This window comes from Cervus elaphus, chromosome X (assembly GCF_910594005.1).
Source record: "Cervus elaphus chromosome X, mCerEla1.1, whole genome shotgun sequence".
Lineage (NCBI taxonomy): Eukaryota > Metazoa > Chordata > Mammalia > Artiodactyla > Cervidae > Cervus > Cervus elaphus.
In genome coordinates this window covers 77828419-77842483 of record NC_057848.1, presented here as the reverse complement: position 1 = coordinate 77842483, position 14065 = coordinate 77828419, and positions in this window count along the sequence as shown.

The following is a 14065-nucleotide window of genomic DNA, read 5'->3' as shown; positions in this document are numbered from 1 at the left end:
TACAAAGGACCTGGCTGGCGCCGGGGCTTGGCCATTGCTGTGTCACATACTGGGGTATGTGACTGGATCCCAGGCTTGCCCAGTGGCCAGCATTCAGTTTCTCAGCCAACCCAACCCCTTCCTCCAGAGAGCCTCCAAATCTCACCTGTGTGGGTGGAATCCCTGAGCAAGAAGTGGCTGCAAGCACTCCTACAGCCTGAAGCAGTGGGTGCCTGCTTGGTGGCCAGAGGAGAAAACACTCTTCTGCCTGCTTGACTGGGCATCTTCACCTGCACGAGGACCAGAGCAACAGGGAGAAAGTCACCAGTGACAATACAGCAATCTTGGACAACAGCTACCACGGTCTTCTCCTTGGCAGGGGCCTCAAGCCACGGGTTTCCAGGAGGGCCCAACTGATGAGAAACACACGAGCAGGTTCCCTCAGGGTGGGTTCTGCTCATCACAGCAGCTTGCCTGTCCTCATGTGGCTGGGACAGGGACCCCACGATGTCTCAGTCCATAGCACATAAGCCCATCTCCCAGGAGTGATTGTGATTTACAGCCCAGGAGACCCTGCAATACAGGAGAAAACAACTGCTTCCCTCACCCTGCCACTCTGGAAGGATCCAGGGGCCGCCACAGTCAGTGGGCTGCCCTCCATGGACTCGTGGTTGGGCCCCACCAGGAGGGGAACTGGGGACAAGCAGCTGAGCCCTGCAGGGTCAAGCTTGGGTCGGGACGACTCGCAGCGGGAGGGTGGGCCTTGTGTGAGGTCATAGTCCAGGGGCAGGGTAGGAGGCTGGAGGGCAAGTCTGCTGGCATCTTCCCATGTGGCCCAGGGCATCACTGGGATGCACACGTGGAAAGAAAGCGGGCAGGGACTGTGGCCCTGGAGGGGCCCAGACGGTCTGCCTCGGCCCCCTGGCAAGCACTCCTTGTCCCAGAGCCTGGAAACCCCCGCCTGGAGGTATCATCTATATATGAGGCAGGCTCCGCCTTCCTGCAAGCAGAGAGAGTCACAACCGCTTTGGGATGGCTGGGCTGCGGCCACCAGGCAGGACAGTGATCTGCCACTGGGACCGAGACAGCTGACAGCACCGGCTGGCCTCAGTCGCATCGTGCCCACAAACACTGACGCCCATCATTTCCAGTGTATATGGCTTCCCTTACTCACGTAGGCACGCAGGTACGTAGGCACGCAGGCACGCAGTTACATAGACACGCACGTAGGAACAAAGGTGCATTCCCTCACTGGCCCTGTCTGCTAGGAGACAAACTAAGATCCGCCAAGCTCTGAGGCACCTGGAAGGTCAGACGGGGAGGAGCCTCGAGACCAGGGGCCTGGAGTGGGACCCGGAGGAGGACCAGGAAGTGAGCAGCCGAGTGGAAGAGAGGGGAGGAGGTGGGAGGAGCAGTGTGGGAGGAAGAGTGTGGGAAAGACCGGGGTGAGGTGGAGCTTCTGGAGAAATACTTGGGGCTGGGGTGGGGCGGGGTGGAGCAGAGCTGGACTGGGAAGGAAAGGGGCTGGGGCTGGGCTGGGGTGGGGTGGGACTGGGGTGAGGCTCCTGCCGGGCTGTGGGTGGGGTGGAGCCATCAGAGGCAGGCGTGGCTGCAAAGATGGAGCTGTTTGCCTGGGAAACCCACGGAGAGTGGGCCTGTCCAGCTTCATGGCAGAGGCCAGGCTGTGCCCTTTTGAGTCCTTGCCATAGGTGTCCAGTCTGCGAGAATCGGCGAGAGTCAAAGTGACCATGACCCAGTGTCTTCAGCGACTGCACCTGAACTTCAGAGTGGACCCCAGGGGCCAGGGAAGCGGAGAGAGGCACGACCTCTGGGCAAAGTTCCCCATCGCTGGGCTGAGGCTGGCTCCCCTCCAAGCCACCCTGGGACTGCTGGCCCGGTGCTGAGCAAGTCTATCTGTTTTTTTGCAGAGGCAAAAGAAAATCCTCAATGTGTTTCCTGCTGCCCCTGGGACCTGAGATGTCTCAGAGAAAGGCAGCTTTGCCTTCAGAACTGTTTCCTGAACTCTTCCTTTCGTCTAGGAGCTCAGCTCACCCAGGGCAACCATCTGACTCTGTTCCTATCCACCGCCCTGCCAGCTGTGTCCCTGCCTCCCAAGTGCCTGATCACGGTAAATTCTCCTCTTCCTGTCCCCACTGCTACTAGCTGAACTCAGGCCTCATGGGCCAGGGTGGTGCTGTCAACCTAGGCCCCCCACCAGCCTGGAAACCTGTCTCTCCATCTCCAGCTGGTGTTGTACACACCATTGATTCTGTGTCACACTGCATGCACATCTGTCCTCAACCCCGGATGGAAACCACAGTTGAGCCCTCTCCTGTTTAAGCCCCAACCTGACTGTGGTGCCCTGGGGAGCTTCCTGTGGTCCCAGGTCTCCTTCCTCATCGCCCAGCACTCTGGGTGGCTGTGCTGGCCCTGGGCTCTGTGCAGAGCACATCCAGGACCCCACAGTTCAGCTCGTGCAGTTCCTGCCCCTAGACCGCTGGCTCCTCTTGTCCTGACAACCCTCTGTCCTCCTTCCAGGCACAACCGTAACATACATTTTCTGTCTGCCCGAGTGTCCCTTGCTCTCATCTGGTAGTTCTGGGGCGCCCTGCATCTTCCTGCTGATGCCTTTGCCCCCCTCTTCCACCCAGGCTGTGGCTGCTGTGCACCAGTCTGGACCCCTGAGGGTCACCGAGTCCCTGGAAGGCAGGGTCAGTGTCTCACTGGTTCCCGTTAGCTGGGCGCCCATGCAACTGCTGCTGTGGGAATGTTGAGTCCGAGCAGTGCTTTCCCTTCTAGCATGCAGCCTCCTCTCTCCATGCAGAAGCCTCCCAACCACGAGTTGAGGGGCAGAGGCTGCCTCCTGGATTTGAGGCCTCAGTGCTGCAGGGACCCAAGCGATCACCACACCCAACTCCCTCATGCTGGTGCTCTCCTCCTTGCCCCAAGAGTGGTTATCAGCTAACTCCATATACCCCAAAACTTGCTGGTAGTGGTTTCAGATCATGAGGGAGGGTCCTGTGAATGGTAGGTGAGCTGCTGCTGTTCTTCCCTCATCCTGGCTATGAACAAGACCTTGCCCACTGAACTGGACACCTATGATGTGTGGCTGCTGATGGGGGCAGCTGTGAGGACCTAATCTGTGGCATTTCTCTGTACCTGTCCCTTTCCAGCTGCTGGCGCCAGCTCTCCTCACGTGCCCAGATGTGCAGACTGAGCCCCGGGGAGTGCTGCCTCCCACCCCATCTGCGTCTCCGAGGTTTGGTGAGGGTTCCACTTTGCTCCTGCTCTGCATTTGCGGCAGCACTGACCTGGGAGCGCTCGATCCAGATTCTCGGTTTCCCTCGTGTCCTCCTTGGACGATGTGGTTTCCTCTCCGAAATGCCTGTTGCCCATTTCTTTGCTGAGCTGTGTGTCCTTTCTGTGCCGAGTTGTGGGCACTTCTTTTGGGCGCTCATCCCGCCCTGGTGTTTGTATTGCAGATTTGTCCTCTTCTGTTTGCAGGCTAGCAATGGACTCAGTATTTGCCTAGTGTCTCAGAGCCATAAGTGCCCCACAGGTCAGCATGTGTCCATCATTCCCTCCTAATGGGGGTCGCCATCCACCTCCAGGCTTGGCACCTGGGGCGAGCAGTCCCCAAGGAGACACTGCCCTGGTGTCCAGCACTCTGCCCATGAGAGAGGGGCCCTTCACATCCGTGTCAGTCCCTCGGTCCCTGCCTAGCTTTGGTTCTGGGTCTTGGACTCTCACATGCAGGACAAGCCCAGGGGCAGCTGTGTAGCTCCGGGAGGTCAGCCAGACCTACTTTCCCTCTGTCCCCAGGGCAGCTCCCGTTGACCACAGCCCTTTCCATACAGGCCAGATGGAGGGACCAGCCTGAGAACCAGACGCATTTCTGATTTCACCTCAGTTCCACTGCAGTTCTTTGAGAAGACGCAGCACACATGGGACCTGCGGACACGGGTGGCCATTCTGCTGCCGCTACTTGGGGTACTGATTGCCCAGGGGATGGGGCACCACCCAGGCTGACTGGGGGAGCTTTTGTAAGCCTCTGGTGCTGCCCTGCTCACATTCACATCACAGGCCTTTATATCACGTTTGACCCGGGGGTGTGAGGTGCTGGCTTGCACGTGTCCATCACTCCTAAGCTCTGGGGTCTACATGTTCTTCACTGTCCTCCATCTGGGCAGGTTGGCCACGACCCAGGTGCCACACCCCCCAGCACTGGAGGGGGCTTCCAGACACCATGCTCAGGCGCACAGACCAGATCCAGCTATTTAGTTTTTGAGAACGAGGAGCAGGGAGGGCAAACTGGAATGCACGTTGCCATCCCATACCAATGGTGAGAGGACTTCAGTGAGGGGACTCTTGTACTCTGGGTAGGAGCCCCATTGGTTATCCTTTGAGTACCTGTGTGCCCACTGTGGTGACTTGGCCAAGCAGAGTGGGTGTGAGGGGTCAGGAGCAGAGGATGCCCATGATTTGCCACCAGAGGTGAGAAGGTTCCCCAGTTCATGAGTGGGGCGTGTATCCCCCCTCTTTTTCTGTATTTCTCTTTCACTCACTGGAGTTCACACAAAGTTTCCATTTGGCCTTACCGTCTTTCCCTCACATCACATGTTCCCCCAGGTTCTGAAGGACTCCTCAACAGACGTCTCACTAAGCCCTGAACCTGGCTCTGGGGGATACTGCATTCTAGGCCTCAGGCCCTCCCAGCTCAACCAACTGACGAATCCTCAGGACTGGCCCCATGTCTCTTGACCGCTGAGCCCCTGTGCCCAGAAAGCCCAGCCCAGGGGGTCGTCCCAAAGAGGCCACAGAGTCAGAGTTAACCATGTCTCTCACATTGCTGTCAAGTTGACCCTGTGTCTGGCAACCTCCATTCCTCTGGTCGTCCCACCTGCCTGTGTGGGTTCACCATATCAGAGCCCGAGATCCCTTTGGGAGGGCCTAGGGTTGTTCCCATGTCTGTTTGCTGTGGTGTAGTAGCGTCCTTCATCCAGGGATCTGCCCCATCCCTGTTCCTCAGTTCCAGACCTGAGAACTGGCTCAGGGGCCAAACATGGGTGAGGTATTTTGACCTGTTTACCGGGGTGGCTGCCCTTGTCCTCAGTGTCGTTTTGGACTGTACCTTGATTGGTTGCCTACCTATCAAGGCTCTGGGAGCCCGCGTTGTATGGACCACCTTCCCTGCTCTGTGGGTCCGGCCTCCTGGGAGGCAGCAGCCCTCATCATGGTCCCTGGCTCCTGGCCGCCCAGTGCAACCCCATGACCTCTGCTGCAGTCTCTGCTTGGCGGCCGGGCAGTAGGTGGCCAGTTCTTCCCATGCTTCCTTGTTCTCGTCCTGGTAGTGCTGTGGGCCCTGCCACAGATCGGGGTGGCCAGTTCCCCTGCTTCCTGGGATGGAGGGCACCTGTGAGGGAGGCTTCCGGTCCAGTTTGCTCCATTGAGGGTGCGGGGCACCAGCTCTTTATGGGGTGGGGGAGTTGGGCTGCTGCCGCAGGCTCAGAAGTTCAGAGATGTCTGGGATGTCCCAGTCTTCTGGGGCTTGCCTTCCAGTCTCCCGGGCCTTTGTGTCACTGATGCATTTTTTCCTGAGAGGACATCTGATGCCAGTGGGTCAGTCCTGCCTTGGCGGAACATTCAGTGTCTTTAAGTTCAGCCGCTCCTGTCGAATCCTGGGCCAATGTTTAACCCTGCCTGAAGCTTTGTCAGCTACTGGGGAGACCCTGCCCCCTCCCTTGGTTCTCACTGTTCTTCCTCCTAGGCTGGTCAGCTCCCTGCAGACAGCAAAGCAAAGAAGTCACTTTCCTCTATTCCCCCCCTCCACGTTCCACACACCTAGATCTTCTCACCTGCCAGGGAATTCCTCTCCCCTTGCCAGCCCAGCACAAGTTCTAGCAGCTGGGCTGTGGCCTTGAGCCCAGGGCTGAGTACACACTGACTACCCCCAGGATGGGTCCTCATAACTCATGGGGCAGGGATGTCAACCCCCTACCAAGGCCCCATCATGCCACTTCTCCTCAGACCACTCCAGAGCCAGCCTTCTTGGGATGGGTCCTTCGTGAGGCTGTTCCCAGGGGTGGGGAGGGTAGGGAGTTGGTGCAAGAGGCTGGCTGGGGACTTATTACCAAGGGGACAGGGAGCAGACATGGCTGGGCAGGGCACCCATCACCTGCGATGCTGACCTGACAGTTCCTGCCAGCCCGTCGGGAGGTGCAGAGCACAGACAGGCATTGAGGTGTCCACAGTGGGCCCTGATGGTAGGGCGTGCAGGGCGTCGGGTGTCCATTCACACCTGCATCACTCAGGGCTGGGGATGGGGAGGCTGGAGTGCATCTTCCAGGCAGACCTGTAAAGCACAGAGCCTGAAATGAGGCAGAGGTTGGGGGGCATGAAGCCTGGGGAACCAATCCCTGAGTCACATCGAGGGGCCATGGAGGGCTTTTCAGATGGGAGGGCTGTCTGGGCTGGGTCTTGTAGTGAAGAGGGTCTCCTTGGCAGGGAAATGGGGGAAGGGCCCCCAGAAGGGTCAGACCAATGGAGGGAACTGAGCCCAGGTGTGTAGCTGGAGCAAGTGAGCTTGTGGAGGGCCCCCAGCCTGACACTATCTCTATAGGTTCCTTGAGGGATTTTCGGCAAAGGATTTCTAGAGCCTTTGATGCGCTGTGAAGTTTCATCCACTGCCTGCAGAGGCAAGGCTGCGTGCAGGCATGTGCAGCAGCCAGGTAGGCTGGGCAGGCTCTGGTCCTCCACAGAGGTGGTGTGGGAGGAAGCAGACACTCTGCTCTGCCATCTCAAAGCTGGATTGGTCCCCAGCACTACCATTGCTGGAGTGTGAGTCTCAGCAAATCACTCCCTCTCTGAGTCTCCGTTTCTTTATCTGAACGATGAGCACGGTGTGAAACGTCCCCATTAGGAATAGTCCTATTTGCCGGTGTATCTGATGAGAGTGAGGCAGTCTGGGATGATTCACACAAAAGCAGTCTGTAAACCAGAAAGCACCTACTCTGAATAGTAGTTGAAGAGGCATCTCTTGCCAAGAGAGGTTTCCCCAGAATGAGTGGGAATGCAGGCATGTACCTTGAAGCCTGCAGCTGGGAGACAGGGAGACAGTGAAGAGCCTCCAATTAGGAAAAGAGGAGAACATGGACACCATTGGCCCCCAGTGCCAAAGGTTCTATAGGATGTGGCCTGGGTTGGGACTTGAGGGCCATTGGCGGATTTTGAGCAAAGATGTACACAGTGGCACCTGGGACAGAAGGCAGTGTGAGCTGAGTCAAACTGCCAGGCTTTGTGAACTGGGGGCTGTAGCAGGACCAGGAATCCATGAAGCTGGAGGCCTCTTCCCTGAACTGTGCAGGAGACAGCATCTGGCTACTGCCTCAGGTCCACGATCTGCTTTCCACCACTCCATCACCCAGAACACTTCAGCAGCCAAGTGTTTTCACCAGCTTGACCTAAACACTTTTGGTAGTAAAACCAAAAATGGATGATACCAAGAAGCTATTTATAGTATCCCGAATTTTCCCTACGTAGCTCACTTGGCATTAAGAGTCACATGGTTCACTGCAGCCACGTCAGTGTGTTTGCCAGCCCCTGCCTGGGTGTTGATGATCTCTGTGTCCCCGTCAATGATTTCTAAATCCATAAACTCTTGTGGCCCCCAAGGCTTTTGGACAAAGCATTGGGAACAAGTGATCCTAGCCCCAATAAGACCCAACACTTTCAGAGGACTGACAGAGGCCCAGGGGTACTGGATGTGTTACCTTCCTCCAGCCTTCTTCCTAGAGGGATGCCCTTCCTGGGACAGGCAGGACCAAGGGCCAGCCCCAGGTCAACCTAGATAACTACACACCCCACCGTCTGCTAAACAACCTCAGTATGTGGTATCTTTTGGTACCAACCATGGTCTTCTGTGGTAGAAATGGGAGGACCTAGAGCAAAAAAGAAGGACCCTTGGCAAGCACGTGTAGTCACTAGTTTGTAATGCTGAAAACCTGTCCACTGTCTTGTTTCAGGAATCCAGAGCCCTGTGCGGCCTCCCAGTACAACCCCAGAAAACCTGGGTCCATGCACACAATTTTGGGGTGTTAACGTGATTCAGGAGTCTTTGGTTTTGAGATACAAGCAATGACACCGGAAGCTCAGGAGCATTAGGCTCACCTGGTTGACTTGCTTTCATAGCACACTTTTCAAGTGTCGATAGGAAATGCATGTAGAGGAGGTGAGCGGAAAGGGCACTGTGCTGCTGCTGGTGCTACTTGCCCTGCTGGGCTGCCTTCTCTGTCTCGGGGAAACCTGGGTGTTACCTCTGGACAGGATGGAAAGCTGCCTTTAGGGAGTGGCACCTGGGCCTCACTTGCTCCATGCTTGGTAAGTAATCATTTTCTTAGGATTAACCTGGACCCTAAATTGCAAAGGCCAGGTTTTTCCTGAGCAAAAGTGTGGTTTCCGGTCAGCCCATGATCTGGAAGCTGCCTCTTGCTTGCCCACCCCAACCGGCTTCTGTGCCCCAGTGATCCTCCAGGTACCCAGGTTATCCATGAGGGTGTATGGCCATCAGCCTCACAGCACGGGGCTGAGCAGCCCAGATCAGTGTCCTTGCCTGGGTTTGTCCTTGGCATTGTGGCATCATGGCTCAGAGGCCAGGGTTTTAGATCTTGAGCCAGTGATGACCCTTTTCCAGCCTCAGTTTTCACATCTGTATGCTGGGTGTAGTAGCATTGCACAGTCACTAGGATACCAGGGAGGGTTCCATGTGTTGAAAGGCTGGGATAAATTTGGTGCACAAAGATGTTATGGGGAAGGGGACCAGGAAAATTATGCTGGGGTCTTTCATCTGCTTTTGGGACTTACCTTTGGCTGACAAGGGCAGAAAAGTGTGCTCCATGCCACCTGGTCTCCAGCCTGCTATTGTGTCCCTCTGGGGATCTGGGCACTGGTTTTGAGCAGTTTGCTGTTGGCATAGCAACATTGCCAGGAGAAATATCAGTTACCTCAGATATGCAGATGACACAACCATTGTGACAGAAAGCAAAGAGGAGCTGAGGAGCATCTTGGTGAAAGTAAAAGAGGGGGATGAAAAAGCTGGCTAAAGACTCAACATTCAAAAAATTAAGATCATGGCATCTGGTCCCATCACTTCATGGCAAATAGATGGGGAAACAATGGTAACAGTGAGATTTTATTTTCTTGGACTCCAAAATCACTGCAGATGGTGACTGCAGCCATGAAATGAAAAGACGCTTGCTCCTCAGAAGAAAAGCTATGACCAACTTAAACTACATAGTAAAAAGCAGAGATATTACTTTGCTGACATAGATCTGTCTAGTCAAAGTTATGATTTTGCCATAAAGAAGGCTGAAGGCCAAAGAACTGATGCTTTTGAATTGTAGTGTTGGAGAAGACTCTTGAGAGTCCCTTGGACTCCAAGGAGATCCAACCAGTCAATCCTAAAAGAAATCAGTTCCAAACATTCATTGTAAGGACTGATGTTGAAGCTGAAACTCCAATACTTTGGAACCTGATGCAAAGAACTGACTCATTGGGAAAAAACCCTGATGATGGGAAAGAGTGAATGCAGGAGGAGATGGGGGTGACAGAGGATGAGATGCTTGGATGGCATCACCAGCTCGATGGACATGAGTTTGACCAAGCCCTGGGAGTTGGTGATGGACAGGGAAGCCTGGCGTTCTGCAGTCCATGGGGTCACAAAGAATTGGACACGACTGAGCAACTGAACTCAACTGATGGGTCCAGATGCTATGCTAAGCAAATCACACATACTGAGTGGTTGCTATAGATTTGAGTATATCATTACACCCACTTAACAGTTGAGGAAGCTAAGGTAACAGGTAGTAAAATCATAGTGACAAGATTTGAGCAAAGAACCTGTTGACCTTGTTAGTCCTCTGACTCACCATGAGACTCAGCCAAGTGACAGTGTCCCTGCTGCTCCAGGGCCCTGGCAGGTAGCTTGAAGAAGTGAGTCAGCGGGGGAAAACCACAGGGAGTGAGGGGGCTAGAACATACAGAGAGAGCATGATCTAGCCCAGGAGGAGTTGCCACTCACAATAGGCGGGTGTGCAGGCCAGGTGCCTGGTCTTTTGATTAGCCCAGAATGGCCAACAAACCTGAAGTTCAGTAAGAGATCTGGTTTTTGAATGTTGGCTTCCTAATTTTATAAAGGCACTCTCCATACCAACCGACTACACCCAGCACTCACACAGAGCCTACAGGTGGCCCTCTCCTTCCTCCACTGCACTGGCTCCACACAGTGTGCCCCTTGCCAGGGGTTTGCTCTCAGACATTGATCTTCTGTCTGAAAGTGCTCCCACCTGGGCTCAAACTGTCTGCTCAGCTTCAGGAACTTAACGCTGTTAAAGAATGGAGAAAGATTTGGGGAACCCGCCTGCTTCCATGTCTCTTGTGGTTTACTCAGCTCAGTTCGGACTGCACCTCCAAGCTTTCCCACATCCTCTCTGTAGGGATCAGTGTTCTCTTGGCCAAAGTTCTCCCAAGGCTTTGCACCGCATCTGGCTGTATCCTTTCTTTCTTTTACCTGGTCATTTTCTCCTCTCTCCCAGTTACACAGTCAACCTCTTGGGGCAAATCCAGCTCAATCCAGTTCAGTTCAGTTCAGCTCACTCAGTTGTGTCTGACTTTCTGCAACCCCATGGACCACAGCATGCCAGGCCTCCCTGTCCATCACCAACTCCCACAGTTTACCCAAAATCATGTCCATTGAGTCGATGATGCCATCCAACCATCTCATGCTCTGTCTTCCCCTTCTCTTCCTGCCTTCAATCTTTCCCAGCATCAGGGCCTTTTCACATGAGTCAACCCTTCACATCAGGTGGCCAAAGTACTGGAGTTTCAGCTTCAACATCAGTCCTTCCGATTACCTTTTAAGGACTGATCTCCTTTAGGGTGAACTGGTTGGATCTCCTTGCAGTCCAAGGGACTCTCAAGAGTCTTCTCCCACACCACAGTTCAAAAGCATCAATTCTTCAATGCTCCACTTTCTTTATAGTCCAACTCTACATCCAAACATGACTAATGGAAAAACCATAGCCTTAACTAGATGGACCTTTGTTGGTAAAGTAGTGTCTCTGATTCTTAATATGCTGTCTAGGATGGTCAAGACATCCAAGAAATAAGTGTCTTTTAATTTCATGGCTTCAGTCACCATCTGCAGTGACTTTGGAGCCTTAAAAAAAAAGTCAGCCACTGTTTCCACTGTTTCCCCATCTATTTGCCATGAAGTGATAGAACCAGATGCCATGATCTTAGTTTTCTGAATGTTGAGCTTTAAGCCAACTTTTTCACTCTCCTCTTTCACTTTCATCAAGAGGCTGTTTAGTTCTTCTTCACTTTCTGCCATAAGGGTGGTGTCATCTGCATATTTGAGGTTATTGATATTTCTTCCAGCCATCTTGATTCTAGTTTGTGCTTCATCTTGCCCAGTGTTTCTCATGATGTACTCTGCATATAAGTTAAATAAGCAGGGTGACAATATGCAGCCTTGACATACTCCTCTTCCTATTTGGGATCAGTCTGTTGTTCCATGTCCAGTTCTAACTGTTGCTTCCTGACCTGCCTACAGGCTTCTCAAGAGGCAGGTCAGGTGGTCTGGTATTCCCATCTCTTTCAGAATTTTCCACAGTATATTGTGAGCCATACAGTCAAAGGCTTTGGCATAGCCAAGAAAGCAGAAATAGATGTTTCTCTGGAACTCTCTTGCTTTTTCAATGATCCAGTGGATGGTGGCAATTTGATCTCTGGTTCCTCTGCCTTTTCTAACCAGCTTGAACATCTGGAAGTTCACAGTTCACATATTGCTGAAGCCTGGCTTTTGAGCATTACTTTACTAGCATGTGAAATGGGTGTAGTTGTGCAGTAGTTTGAGCATTCTTTGGCATTGTCATTTTGGGACAAGTCCAAAGTCTTACTAATTACCTCACTCTTCCCATCTTCCCCCAAGTCTGATCTCAGTGCTTAATAGGTTGACCTTTCTAATGCTTGCTGAATTAAATATTAAAAATTGCAGTACAGATGAGGCTTGCCTTCATATTCTTATTAATGACAAGGCACGTTCTGTTGTTTTAATAAAGAACTAAAAATACAGTTATGTTGCCTCTTTAAACCTGCTTTCCCATCTATTAAGTATTATCAAACCTATAGGAATCACTTAATAGGTGTAGATTGCATAGCACAGCACCTGATGCATAGAATGAACTCAGAAGAGGTCCATTCATCTTGTTGCCACAGCTTTTATGATTTAATACAATTGTTGTTTAGACTCTTTTCCATCCCATGAACTGTAGCAGTCCAGACTTCCCTGTCCTTCACCATCTACCGGAGCTTGCTCAAACTCATGTCCATTGAGTCGATGTTGCCATCCAACTGTCTGATCCACTGTTTTCCTTTCTCTTCTTACTGTCAGTTTTGCCCAGCAACAGGGTCTTTTGCAGTGAGTCAACTCTTGGCATCAGGTGGCCAGAGTATTGGATCTTCAGCTTCAGCATCAGTCCTTCCTATGAATATTCAGGGTTGCTTTCTTTAGGATTGAGTGGTTTGATCTCCTTGCAGTCCAAGAGTCTCTCAAGAGTCTTCTCCAACACCACAGCTCAAAAGCATCAATTCTTTGGCACCCAGCCTTTTTCTGGTCAAACTGTCACATCCACACATGACTACTGGAAAAACCATAGCTTTGACTAGACAGACCTTTGTCAGTCAAGTAATGTCCCTGCTTTTTACTGTGCTTTCTAGGTTGGTCATAGCTTTTCTTCCAAGGAGGAAGTGTCTTTTGGTTTCATGGCTGCACTCACCATCTGTAGTGATTTTGGAGCCCAAGAAAATAAAGTATGTCACTGTTTCCATTGTTCTCCCATCTATTCACCATGAAATTATAGGACTGGATGCCATTAGGTTCATTTTTTGAATGTTGAGTTTCAAGCCTGCTTTTTCATTCTCCTCTTTCACTTTTATCAAGAGGCTCTTTAGTTCCTCTCTCCTCTACCATAAGGGTCATTGTCAGCTGCATATCTGAGGTTATTGATATTTCTCCTGGCAATCTTGATTACAGCTCAGGCTTCATCCAGCCCAGAATTTCACATGATGTACTCTGCATAGAAGTTAAATGTGTGACAATATACAGCCTTGATATACTCTTTTCCCAATTTTGAACCAGTCCACTGTTCCATGTTGAGTTCTAACTCTTCCTTCCTGACCTGCCTACAGGTTTCTCAGGAGGAAAACAAGGTGGTCTCGTTTTGCCATCTCTTTAAGAATTTTCCACAGTTTGTTGTGATCCACACAGTCAAAGGCTTTATAACGTGGTCAATGAAGAAGACATAAATGTTTTTCTGGAGTTCTCTTGCTTTTTCTATGATCCAACAGAAGTTTGCCATTTGATCTCTTGTTCTTCTGCCTTTTCTAAATCCAACCTGTACACCTGGAATTTCTTGGTTAACATACTGTTGAAGCCTAGCTTGAAGGATTTTAAGCATTTTGAGTATTAACTTGCTAGCATGTGACATGAGCACAATTGTGCAGTAGTTTGAACACTCTTTGGCATTTCCCTTCTTTGGGATTGGAAAGAAAACTGTCCTTTTGCAGTCCTGTAGCCACTGCTGAGTTTTCCAAATTGGCTGGCTTATTGAGTGCAGCACTTTAACAGCATCACATTTTAAGATTTAAATAACTCAGCTGGAATTCCATCACCTCCACTAGCTTTGTTTGTAGTGATGATTCCTAAGGCCCACTTGACTTCGAATTCCAGAAAGTCTGGCTCTAGGTGACTGATCACACCGTTGTGATTATCTGGGTCATTAAGACATTTTCTGTATAGGTCTTCTGTGTGTTCTTGCCACCTCTTCTTAATCTCTTCTGCTCTGTTAGGTCCTTACCATTTCTGCATTTCAGGATTTAATACAATAGAGCTAAGATTTACTGAAAGGCAAGGCTGATCTTATTGAAGGTGATCCACACATCCTGAACTGAGATCCCAAGGAACTCATGAAAGTTCTCTTCCAAATTAAGACAGCAGTTAAAGTTCCACCTATTCGTTTTTTGCCTGTAA